General features: G+C 46.2%; 1 protein-coding gene across 1 annotated transcript in view; it reads left to right on the top strand.

Annotated features, from left to right (window-relative positions):
- Window positions 1-2,019: 2,019 nt before the first annotated feature.
- The window catches only part of LOC137531220 (bile acid-CoA:amino acid N-acyltransferase-like), a 34,570-nt gene continuing 23,946 nt past the window's right edge, over window positions 2,020-12,643 (top strand). The window contains exon 1 of the mRNA XM_068251371.1: window positions 2,020-2,103. The gene's annotated coding sequence lies outside the window, so the exon portion shown is untranslated. The remainder of the gene's footprint in view (window positions 2,104-12,643) is intronic.

Raw genomic sequence — 12,643 nt, 5'->3', positions numbered from 1 at the left:
TCATCAACGTAAGAGAGATTTTTAACTTCAGCATTGCCTTTTTGGCTTCCTTCTAAACTGTTTAACACAGGAGAATAGAGGTTTAAATTAGCTTTTGCAGCCTGACAGTTACTCTTTAAAACTATAGTGGATGGAAATGTAGAAATAGTAAATTTGTCATTTTTTTCCCCTATTTTTGTACTTTAAAATGCATAGAGAATAACATAATTACGGGAAAAAAACATATCACCCACAAAAAGTGTAATTTGTGGCGGAAAAAAAACAAGATACAGGTCATTTAGGTGTGATGAGTAGTGATAAAGTTATTGGCGGATTAATGAGGAGCGCTGAAATGTGAAAATTGCTCGCATGCATAAGGTGAAAAAACACTGAAGACTGAAGTGGTTAAACAATGCAAGTTGGCTGGCTGTCCTGCTGATCCTCTGTCTCTAAAGCCCCCTCCAAACCATTTAATTCCAGGCGATCGATCGAATTCGGGTTTCGATCAATTAAATCTGACATGTCTGATTGGGATTCGATCATTCGTGATGGATTTTGGCTAGTTTTCAATGCAAATCGATCACATGATCGACCGTATGCCGATCAAATCTCGATTGGACATGTCGGATTTAATCGATCGAGATCGATCGCGCCTGGAATTGAATGGTGTAGAGGGGGCTTTATACTTTAAGCCATAGACACTGAACAAGCATACACAGGGCCGGATTTACCACAAGACACTGTAGGCACGTGCCTACAGGCGCCTGATGATGGAAAGTTGGCTCACTTCCCTCCCCAGTGGCCTCCCTCCCTCTTTCCCTATGCAGAGTCCTGATGAGAGTGTAAATGAGAGGTTACACACTGATCAGATCTCCCTTCAGTCAGGAACACCTCTAGCTACCTAATACTTCTGGGCACCTCTAGCTACTAAATACTGAGGGTACCTCTGGCTACCTAATATTAAGAGACACCTGTAGCTACCAATGACAGGCAAGGGAATGAAGGTAGAAGTGACTGTTGGACCAGCCAGCACTTGCGGTGCGGTTTGGCAGATTTTTGTAGGTTCGTGGAGAGCAAAGTCTGGGGTGGCAGGACATCTGTGCCTATAGGCTCCTGTGATGTAAATCTGGGCCTGAGCATGCAGATCAGGTCTGACTCAAGTCTGACTGGAATAGCCACATGCTTATTTCAGGGTTGTGACGCCAGAAGATTGACAGGATTGCCAGGCAACTGGTATCGTTGAAAAGGAAATAAATATGGCAGCCTCCATATCACTCTCACCTTGGGTTCACTTTAAGGGGGCCTATGGTCCAGATGCCTCGGAAGAGTACCTATGAAATAGCCAACGGGAGACTTGGGCGCAGGATACAGCCGATATATGGCTTATCCTGCTGCTGCACAAGTCCCGGCGGCGTTTATTACTATTCCCCCTCCAGGCCGCCATGGATGGTGGGAATTATATAATTCGGCTTCCTGCTGTTGCTGGCGGCCGAATTGCAGTGTTTTAAAAGTAACTTCAACTCCGTCTTCTGACGCCTCCGAAGTTACTCACTGTGCGCCGCTATAGCCGTAATTCCTATTACAGCCTACGGTGGCGCCAGCTGCGCCCAAATGTCCTGCACTGTTATTACAGCGCCCTCCTGGGAGGGATTGCAACCTCTTTAACCCTTATTGCTTTCCCATTGCACACTGTGAAAATATTCAGCAGTGACAAAGCAAGTCCCAACATTCTATTACCCACACATATTTTTTTTTTTTTAGGGGTACGGATGTGGGGTACAGCCCCTTGCTTCTCAGCATTGGGGGGGTGATTTTACAGATTTAAATGGCAGCCCTGTCTAAAACACTTCAAAGACGCTAGTAGCAGGACTGACCAATGCCAGTAAAAGACTGCTTTAGTTTCTTTCGCTTTTGGACATATGAAAATCAAGTGCAAGTCTGAACAAGAAGTAGCAGCCAAGTCCACGACCTGTGCTTGCTCATTGAATTACGCACCTCCCTGTCCGTGTATAATACGTTGGCTACATGAGCTGCCCTTTGCTCAGCCTACTACAGATTCCTCCCTCCTTTCCTCCCTGCAGGAAAGGAATCCTGTGTTTCGGAGCTGTCATTCCAGCACAACAGGTCAGTGAAAGATTTTCTTGCTAATCTACGTAGACAATAAGGCCCATAGGCTACTCACTTTTTCACCTGAGTTATCTCCTAGGTGACATTTTCACAACTTGTAAATAAAATACCTTTTAAACCCCCAGCAAGCAAACAGATACTCAAAATAATTTTGACATTACTTTTTCACCTACTTTTTGGTACTTTTTCCATTGCTAAGTGCTAAAAAGTGTTTTTAAATCAATGATGAAAAATTATCTCCTAGGAGAAAACTTAAGGAGAAAAGGTGAATTGCATGTGGGCCCAGCTGTGAATATTGTCCAAATACATTCCAGTATTTTGCCATAAAAATACCATGAATGTAATTGAGGGCTGTACAAATCTGTATATATTTACCGTTGTTACAAATTAACCAGTTAACGACCGCCTAACGCCGATAGGCGTCGGCGGGTCGTTAGTGGTATAGCATGGACCATGCCAGTTCACGGAGGGTGTCTCCGTGAACAGCCGGCGAGCCTCCAATCGCTTCTTGCAAGCTAAATGTGAACACGCGGGGAAGAAATCCCTGCTGTTTACATCATACGGCGCTTCTGCGCAGCAGCGCCGTAAAGGAGATCGGCGATCCCCGGCCTCTGATTGGCCGGGGATCGCCGGCATATGATAGGCTGAAGCCTGTCAGTTCCGGCGCAGGACGGATCTCGTCCTGCGTCGCTCAGGTAAAGGAGGGGAGGGAGGGAAAGCAAGGGAGGGCGGAAAACGCTGCGGAGGGGGGCTTTGAGGAGCCCCCCCCTCCCCGCAACACAAATATAGCCGGCGGCGATCAGACCCCCCTCAGCAGGACATCCCCCTAGTGGGGAAAAAAGGGGGGAAGTCTGGTCGCCCTGGCTCAATCCTGATCGGTGCTGTGGACTGGAGAGCCCACGCAGCACCGATCATAGCAAAATCCCCTGGTCCTTAATTTCCATTTTACGTTTACTATGGTTTACTGTGTTTGTTAATAAATGATAGAAAGTCTATTCGAAGCACAACACTGCTTGTAGATGTCGATGTCCACTTAGGCCTCGTTCACACTAGGGGCGCTGCTCTACGCATTTCCCATTGCATTGTGCTGTGCACTTTGCTAGGAACAGTTTGTTACATTGATTCTATTTTACTACGTTCCCATCTATGTGCTTTGTTACTGTCCATTTGAGAAACGTGCTGTTGCGGGCATTTCTATGCATTGTGCTGTGAAGCCCACAGCAGCAATGGAAGTGAATCGGTGCTCTTTTTTTTAGCACATAGAAGCGCATAGCAAGCGCTTTGGAGATTGTTTTTTTTACCCCTGATTAAAAAAAAATTCAAATGAAAACCTCTTTATTGTCAACTGCTACTTCAAACAAGCAAAACATCCTGAAAAAAAAAACGCATTCAAGCCCGTTTAAACGTATGTAAAACGCATGATCAGCTTTAAAAACTCTGAAACGTGTTATGAAACGAGCATCAACACATGCGTTCTTTATCATGCGAATAATACGTTTCCATACGCAACCAATGAGAACGATGCCCAAGGCTGGGTTTACCAAAAGCAAACGATGAGTCTGCCCACCTCAAGGGTAAAAAGTGCTTATATTGGGGAGTCCTAATAGGGCAGGAGGTCCATCACATCTCCTTGAATTCCACAGTCAGCACTTGAGAAAGGGCGATAGCCCGAAACGTCGTTGTCAGGAACCAGCCCGCGGCACGCCTGTACGGTTCCCGACTGCGGGTTTGACCAGATCGAGAGGGGAAGCAGCCTTAGTCAAGCTAAAACAAGGCTGTGACCCCTCAGAACACTTCTCACTGCCACCACTAGCGGTTGCTTGACACTTCCACTCTGCTGTCGAGTTATTCGCACTGGCGTTTTCGTACGTTGGGTCAGCTGCACGCTTTAGGCCAACGTATGACAAACGCCCCACACACACGCACAATTGCAATCTTACACTGTAGTGAAGCAAAACCACTAACAGTCGCTCCGAACGATACTGTTAGCCACTCCACGACTTCCCACTCTGCGGTCGAGTGCGGAAGTGCAACATACACATAATGCAATTACAATCTTATACGGTAGTGTTGCTCAATCATACAATCAGGCATGGACTTATACACACAGTTACACTTCAGTCTCCTCTACTAGGCTATGAATGTTAGTTTAGTACAGCAGAAGTCGAACTTATTAAATAACAATTTAATATTCCAGGAAAAAGTGGAACAATGCAGAAAATAATATATACAAAAGATTTACAAAAAGTAAAAAGTTACAAAATAAAAGTTTCAACGATACACACAAGGATATTTGCATAAAAATAACAGGAATCAAAACGTTACCAACTTGAAGGTCTAAACGTTGTTTGCGGCAGAACGCAGCTTCTGGTCAGACCAGGATAGCCCTAGCGTTTGCTATCTCCAAAGAGCTACCAGTTGTGACTATCCTAGGCCACTTATAAAGTCCGTTGTGTGGCCCGGGGCCACCCCAATGTCCCAGGTCCAGGAATAATCCAATTTCCTGTTTAACGCGTGCAACTTCAATGTGTTCCTGTGATAGCGTTTGATCTTTTCAGAGATTTCAGAGCACTTCCATAAACCCAATTTCCACAGGTAAAAATTGTATCAAAAGGACTTCAACCCTTCACCCACTTCCAGTAGGCTGCCATGTAAATTTCAAACATTCCTGTCCACTTTGAACCTGGCAGACTCAATTAGTCTGATAGTGTTTTGACCAACAGGCAGCTGTTTACATTAATACAAAGATCAAAGCCATGCACCACCTTTGCAGGATGCCAGACAAAAGGGAATCGTTACCTAATTACCTGTTCCTGGCTGTCCAGAGGAACTGTATGCTAATGTCCAAGCTCCCTGCTTCCAGAGGAATTCAATGCAAATGTAGGTCTATTGACACACACAATAACATTAAAGGAATACTATCGATTGAAAAGACTTTTTTTTTTTTAATACTCTATATTAGTGTACACATTACCACTAGTGCTAGGGGCACTTTATTTATTCACCCAGGTCTCTCTCTCGCTATCCCTGCTTAAAAATTAATTTCTCACACAGCTCATAGTAGTTTGGGTCACCCTGAGCTGCTTGGTTACTCTGTCACACAGCTCACAAATATATGCACTTGAAACAAAAAGAAAAACCGAGAGCCCAATATAGTGCAGTAAGTCTAACAATTGTTGGCGAAATAATTAACAGATGTGGATATACTCACAAACACGGGTTACCACATAGGCAACCACTTGAAATGCAGGTGGGGAGCATTAGAACCTGACCCCACTCAGGTTTAAGAAGTCGCTCTCTGTAGATAGAAAGAAGGGGACAGTCCCCTCCACCCAAGGTGGACTATATACTGTGCAAATTTGGACAGAGGCGCCAGGCAGGTTAAAATGATCTAAAAACAACTAAAAAGGAGGAGTACAGGTGGACTTACCTCCTGAAATGATGGACAATCGAGATTGTTCAAATCGCAAATAACAATTTATTTTGGCACTCCGCAACGCGTTTCGCAGGTATAACCCGCTTCATCAGGCAAGGAGTGCAAGCTCAAAAAGGTCCAATAGTGGCAATGCGCCTCTGTATTTGCGATTTGAACAATCTCGATTGTCCATCATTTCAGGAGGTAAGTCCACCTGTACTCCTCCTTTTTAGTTGTTTTTAGATCATTTTAACCTGCCTGGCGCCTCTGTCCAAATTTTCACAAATATATGTCACTGTGTCACTCACAGCATGCAGGAGACATGAGGAGAAACAGGCTGATCTGAGGTGGTAACAGGTAACTAAATGAGCTGGAATATTGCTGGAATATAACTAGCTATAACACTAGTCTGTGTTTACATTCAGACTGCTTGCCTGGCTGCCTGCTTGTGGTGATTCACTCCAGGCTGCATCCACTTTACAAGCTGCTGAGAGGGGCAGACCACTGTTTACAATTAGCATTATTAGTATCTGTATCAGTCAAGAGAAGCAAAGATAATAAACACACATTGCTAGAATCTTTAACCCCTTACCCCCATATCAACAAGATTATTTCAGCAAGGTGATATTTAAACTATAAACTGAGGAGTTGATAGCAACTCCCCTGTGAAGAGACATGGTCTAGCCCTCTGGGAGCCCTCAGTATTTAGATACATTTTGTATCCAACACTGACGCCAAAACCGGAGGATTTTACAGCTGAGAGGAACAGCTGTGTGAGGAATCAAATTGCTCCTAGTACTTGTCCTAATGTGTGCTACAACATACAGAATTTAAAAATAAATGCATACATCGATAGTATTCCTTTAACAGTTTCCATGAAGCTAGCTGCCAATACCTTCAAAGCCAGACTGGCTAGCAGACAATCGCATATGATACAGTAGTACACAGCAAACATAAAAATGGGAAAATATGGCTTCTGTGTTCTGCATATCACCCCAACATCATAACTAGCTGTGATAACATGACAGTCGTGCTGGCTAGTATGCTCTGTACTACTGCAAATCATATGAAATAAATATTACTGGATAATCATCCGCTGAGGGTTGAGTCCTTACCGGGATTACTATGTCTACTAAGTCTGGGTTCACTCGTAAAAAGGTGTCCAGTCCTATATTTTTGACATTTGGCGCCAGTTATGTATCGTATGAGTTTTCTATGGCTTGCTTCATACATAAAAGGTGTACATTTCCGGCCCAGTCCTGTCCTGTTAGTTTTGCATCCGTTTTCTATGGGAGAGTTCCAATCCTGTCAGGTAAAACTGACAGAAAACTGATGCAAAACTGACAGGACTGGACTGGACTTGAAATGTACAGATTTATGTGTGAACGAGGCCTAATTAAAGGGACTCTGAGCAGAGGCATAACACTTAAATCTGGACTTACCAGGGGCTTCCTCCAGCTCCCTGTAGCCCGCAAGGTCTTCCGGCATCCTCTGGGTCCCTGTCGCGGTCCCAATGGCGGCTCTGGTAATCTGGTGACTTTGGCTGAAGTTGCACATGCACTGGCGCATCATCACACTGATCGCCGTAAGCATCTCTAAAGACTGAACTGCGCAGGACGCCCCGGGTAAGACCAGATTTTTACTCCTTCCTGACCACCTAACACCAATAGGCGTCGGGAAGGTGGCAGCCCCAGGACCGTCTAACGCCAAAAAGTGTCAAGTCCTGGGGTGGGGTTTTGCAGAGGATCGTGTGCACATTCCCACTTGAATGATGGAGCTCCGTTCCGTCATCAGTCTACCAGCGGTGATTGCCGCTAGCAGACTATTTACATTGTACAGCGCTGTGATCTACTGCAGTGCTGTACTGGGGACAGCCGTGTCACTCAGCTGTCCCCTGGGGAGGCTCAGAGAGCGATCCCTTGTCATAGGCTAATGCCTATGAAAGAGGATCGGTCTGATTGGCTGTTGGGGGAGGGAGGGGAGTATTAAAAATAAAAAAAAATTGCAAAATTTATTTAAAACAAAAAAAAATATAATAAACATCGCAGCAGCGATTAGAGCCCACCAACAGAAAGCTCTGTTGGTGGGCAGAAAAGGGAAGTGGGATTCATTTGTGTGCCGGTTGTGTGGCTCTGCAGCGAGCCATTAATTGCAGAGCACTTATTTGTAGAAAATAGCCTGGTCACTAAGGGGGTGTAAGCCTGTGGTCTTTAAAGGACAACTGAAGAGAGAGGTATATGGAGGCTGCCATGTTTATTTCCTTTTAAGCAATACCAGTTGCCTGGCAGCCCTGCTGATCCTCTGCCTCTAATACTATTAGCCATAGCCCCTGAACAAGCATGCAGCAGATCAGGTGTTTCAGACTTTAAAGTCAGATCTGACAACACTAGCTACATGCTTGTTTCTGGTGTTATTCAGATACTACTGCAGAGAAATAGACCAGCAGGGCTGCCAGGCAACTGGTATTGATTAAAAGGAAACAAATATGGCAGCCTCCGTATACCTCTTACTTCAGTTCCCCTTTAAGTGGTTAATTGTATGCCTCTGCTCTGGGTCCCTTTAATGCTCAGTTCCCACCTGCTGACGGATCATGTGCGGCCAGTGGGAGCGGACTGTGTACTGTCCGCTCCAATGGTCCGCTGTGGAGTACATGTGATATTGCTGCCAGTGAGCTGAATGGAAGGCTCACCCTTCTGCTGCTCAAATTCCCGACGGCGTTAAATACTATTCCCCCTTCGGGTCAGAGCAACTTGGAGGGAGAAGTAATATGGGGGCTGGCGAATGATTGCCAAAACCCTGAATTACCCTTGTGCGGGTTGTGCACTATAGCATTAGTGCTATAGCAGGTGTGTGGTGGCATTGCACATTTTAAAGTGTTTTTGGACTTTGACTTACCAGCAGGTGGCCCTCCTGAGACTGCAACTTCCTGTTCTACCTGCGGGTGGTATCTTCTACTTAGACTACCTTGTCATTTCACTGGCCACCACCAGGTGTCCTCAGCAGTACTTTGCAGCAGTGATCATGCAGCAGATGGTAACTGCCTATTTAAAGACCCCCACCGCTACTTGGAAGTTGCCAGAGCTTCAGTAGTACTAACAAACACAGAACATTTATATCGCGCTTTTCTCCTGGCGGACTCAAAGCGCCAGAGCTGCAGCCACTAGGACGCGCTCTATAGGCAGCAGCAGTGTTAGGGAGACTTGCCCAAGGCTTCCTACTGAATAGGTGCTGGCTTACTGAACAGGCAGAGCCGAGATTCGAACCCAGGTCTCCTGTGTCAGAGGCAGAGCCCTTAACCATTACACATTCCAGCCAATACTAGGACTCTACTTGCTGCTAGCTGCCAGAACTCCTGGACTTTATACCATTGCTGATGTCCCTGGTTTGAACTCTTGCCTTTTTATTACCTTGTCTTTGAATCCCGATTTTGTACTGTGTTGCCCTATTTGGTATTGTATTTTGTTCTGACTTGTCATTGGTTGATGACTTGGTCCTGCATACTCTGTTCTGTCCATTGTGTACATAGTTTTGTTATTGTTAGTTATATAGGTTTGTGTGGTGTGTGCATGTGAGATTGTTTCGCTGTGCTTGCATTTATCCATTTGTTCACTTTTCTCTTGTATATATTTCACATTATTTTCAATATATAGTGGGGCATTGGTTTGTGAGCATAATTAATTCTAGAAACATGCTTGTAATCCAAAACTCTCTTTTATCAAAGCAACTTTCCCCATAAGATTTAAAGGATACCATGGCGCACCGGCTGTGGTAAACTAAATGCTGCAATGTGTAGGGGGAAAAAAAGGGCATACTCACCGCTTTCCTCGCTCCCTGCCGTCGGCCCCCGCTCGGTTCAAACAGCTGCCGGTACCGGCCGACTCTCCTGACCCCTGACCTGGACATACTGCGCTGCGCATGTGCAGTATGTCCTATAATCTTCCCTTCTGCCGTCGCAACGTGTCACGCTAGCTTTATCCTGGAGCGCACACGCTGGGAAGGGAGGAGGCGGGGGAGTGTCTGTTCTTCTGCCGTCACGTTGCGACGGCAGAAGGGAAGATTATAGGACGTACTGCGCATGCGCAGCACAGTATGTCCAGGTCAGGGGTCAGGAGAGTCGGCCGGTACCGGCAGCTGTTTGAACCGAGCGGGGGATGACGGCAGGGAGCGAGGGAAGCGGTGGGTATGTCCTTTTTTTCCCCTAGACATTGCAGCATTTAGTTTACCACAGCCTGTGCGCCGTGGTATCCTTTAAATAAAAAACGCCCCTATGGGGTACTCACCTTGGGAGGGGGAAGCCTTTGCGTCCTAGTGAGGCTTTCCCTGTCTTCTTCACCCTCCGGGATCCAGCGCTGGCAGCCCCCGAACACCGGCGATGTAAATATTTACCTACCGCTATTCTGCCCAAGTGCAGTAGTGGCTCTCCGCTCACACAGAAATAGCCAAGCCAACCGGTTCCGTTCTACCGCACAGGCGAGTTACATCTGCGCAGAATCGCGGTAGGTAAATACTTTGCGCCACAGCCGACATCCTTGCTGGCTGTCTTTTTAGGAGAGACAGTGCTGGATCCCTGAGGCTTAGGAAGATAGGGAAACCTCATTAGGATACAGAGGCTTTCACATCCCGTGGTAAGTATCCCCCAGGCAGACCTGGTCCACCCATGATGCTAAGTGAGGCGAGTTCCTCAGGCGGCAGAAGTCTGGGGACAGCACCAGGCTGAAACAGTGTGACCCTCACTGATAAGAAATTCCCCTTTTTACCTCTTTCCTGCTCTCAGAAGCCATTTTCTTCTAGGAAAGTGTTTTCTAGTTGGAATTTCTTATCAGTGAGGGTCACACTGTAGTTACTTCCTGTCTGAGTCAGGACTGAGTCAGCCACTTACATACCTGATATTTAACTTTTTCAGGCAGAGAAAGAAAAAAAGGAACACAGGATAGTTATTTGTGTGCTAGGCACCGTACATACACATGTCTATCTCATCATGTCACATGTCACTTTGGGTATCCATTAAAGGGACACTTAAGTCAAACAAAAAAAAAATGAGTTTTACTCACCCAGCGCTTCCAACAGCCCCCTGCAGCTGTCCGGTGCCCTCGCCGTCTCCCTCCGATCCCCCTGGCCCCGCCGGCAGCCACTTCCTGTTTCGGTGACAGGAGCTGACAGGCTGGGGACGTGAGTAATTCTTCGCGTTCCCAGACACATTAGCACCCTCTATGTGTTTCTGTTAGTTCAATAATGCAGAGAAGGTGCAGATTGCAAATCAACTCAGAGCTGCTTTATTCATGCTGCTAGTCTTGTAAGAAGCAAAGAGGTTACAACAACGAAGTACTTCCTGTGATGACATCTAATAAACATTTCCTGTGATAATATCTGGGCTGCCAGTAGGTGGCAGCATAACCCCTTAACATCCCCCTTTTCTAACTATATATATAACATACTTTAAAACAAACTTTCAAGCATTCAAATAGTAAGGTTATTTAGTCCACTGTACTTACTAATATGCATATACAGTATGTAAATGCTCAACGGTAGCTAAACATGACTGCTTACAACTATTTAGAGGTCAAGTCTTGTTGGTGGCCGGATTCGCCTGCCGCTGCGTGTGTAGCGTGGGATCTCAGGTGTGCCCCCAGACTGAGAGGCCAATGTGCTGTCAGTTTCAGGCAAACGTTCCGGCTGAACTTCCACTGTTGCCTCCTCTGTGGCCTCCATTGGCATTTCTGGTCTTGGCGTTTCACTGGGCTCTGTTCCTGTAAGCCTAGTAGGACTAGACTCTGCTGGTCTGAGGTCCACCCGGTTGCGCCTGTACAGTGTACCCTCCACCTCAACCAGATAAGAGCGAGGAGCTGTTTGTTGGAGACAAGTTCCTAATCTCCATAGTCTGGTCCTGTCACCTGGAAGAGGCTTCATTCTTATGTTTTGTCCCACATTTAGTGCAGGAAGGTCCCTGGCCGTTTTATCATAGGTATGTTTTGCCACTTGTCTTTTGTACTGCAGCTTTCTGGGTACCTCTACAGCAACACATGGCTCCAGCAGTGCATCAGTCACTGGGAGAGGAGTTTTCAGCCTGCGGGCCATTAGACGTTGTGCAGGGCTAGTGTCCATGCCAGCTGTCGGTGTATTCCTCCAAAGTAAGATTGACTTCCATGGGTCATCCCCTGCACGTTTTGCTCGCCTGCACAGGCTTTTGACAATCTTCACTGCCGATTCTGCTTTGCCATTAGCTTTAGGGTACATTGGAGACGATGTAACATGCTCAAAACCCCATTCCTGAGCGAACCTGGCGAACATAGCACAAGCAAATTGTGGACCATTGTCTGTTACAACTCGGTCAGGTTGGCCATACCTGGCAAGTTGAGCCTTACATCTTTTAATGGTTGTGCCTGCTGACAGGTCTGGTAATAGTTCTATTTCCCAAAAGTCTGAATAGTGGTCAACGATCAGCAGAAAATCCTTGCCAGCGTAGTTGAATATGTCCATGCTCAAAATTTGCCATGGCCGTGTAGGGAGGGGATGTGACATCATAGTCTCTTTTTGTTGTTCATGTGCGTATTCGTTGCATACAGTGCACTGCCCTACATAGTCTTTAATCTCCCCATGCATATTCGGCCAAAACAGCGTTTCTCGAGCCTGTCTGAAGCATGCCTCACCACCAATGTGGCTCCAATGAATGCGTCGTAGCATCTCTGCACGTAGTTGCTTTGGGATGATAATACGTTGTCCCTTGAAGAACACTCCATCCTGTAGGCTTATTTCATCCCGGTAGGCCCAATACTCTCTGATAGCAACAGGTGTCTCTGCCCTTGTGTCAGGCCATCCATTGAGCACAACTGATTTAAGGATCTTGAGGTTTTCATCTTGCTCGGTGGACTCTCTGATCTGTGACAGACGCTGATGCGTGACATTTAAATAGTCAGCCTGGTTTATGCACTCTATGTCAAGTTCTTCACTGTGCAAGCTGCAGACTGAATGCTGAACATGAGGTGCGTCTGCTGGATGCAAGCGTGGTGTGGCTCTGCTCAGAGTGTCACTCACATACATATATGGGCCTGGTTTGTAGGTTACCGCTAGAGCATAATTTTGAAGCGAGAGTAACATGCTTTGAAGTCGTTTTGGAGCACTAAG

Source organism: Hyperolius riggenbachi, chromosome 1, assembly GCF_040937935.1.
Source record: "Hyperolius riggenbachi isolate aHypRig1 chromosome 1, aHypRig1.pri, whole genome shotgun sequence".
Classification (NCBI taxonomy): domain Eukaryota; kingdom Metazoa; phylum Chordata; class Amphibia; order Anura; family Hyperoliidae; genus Hyperolius; species Hyperolius riggenbachi.
This window is presented reverse-complemented; position numbering and strand designations above follow the sequence as displayed.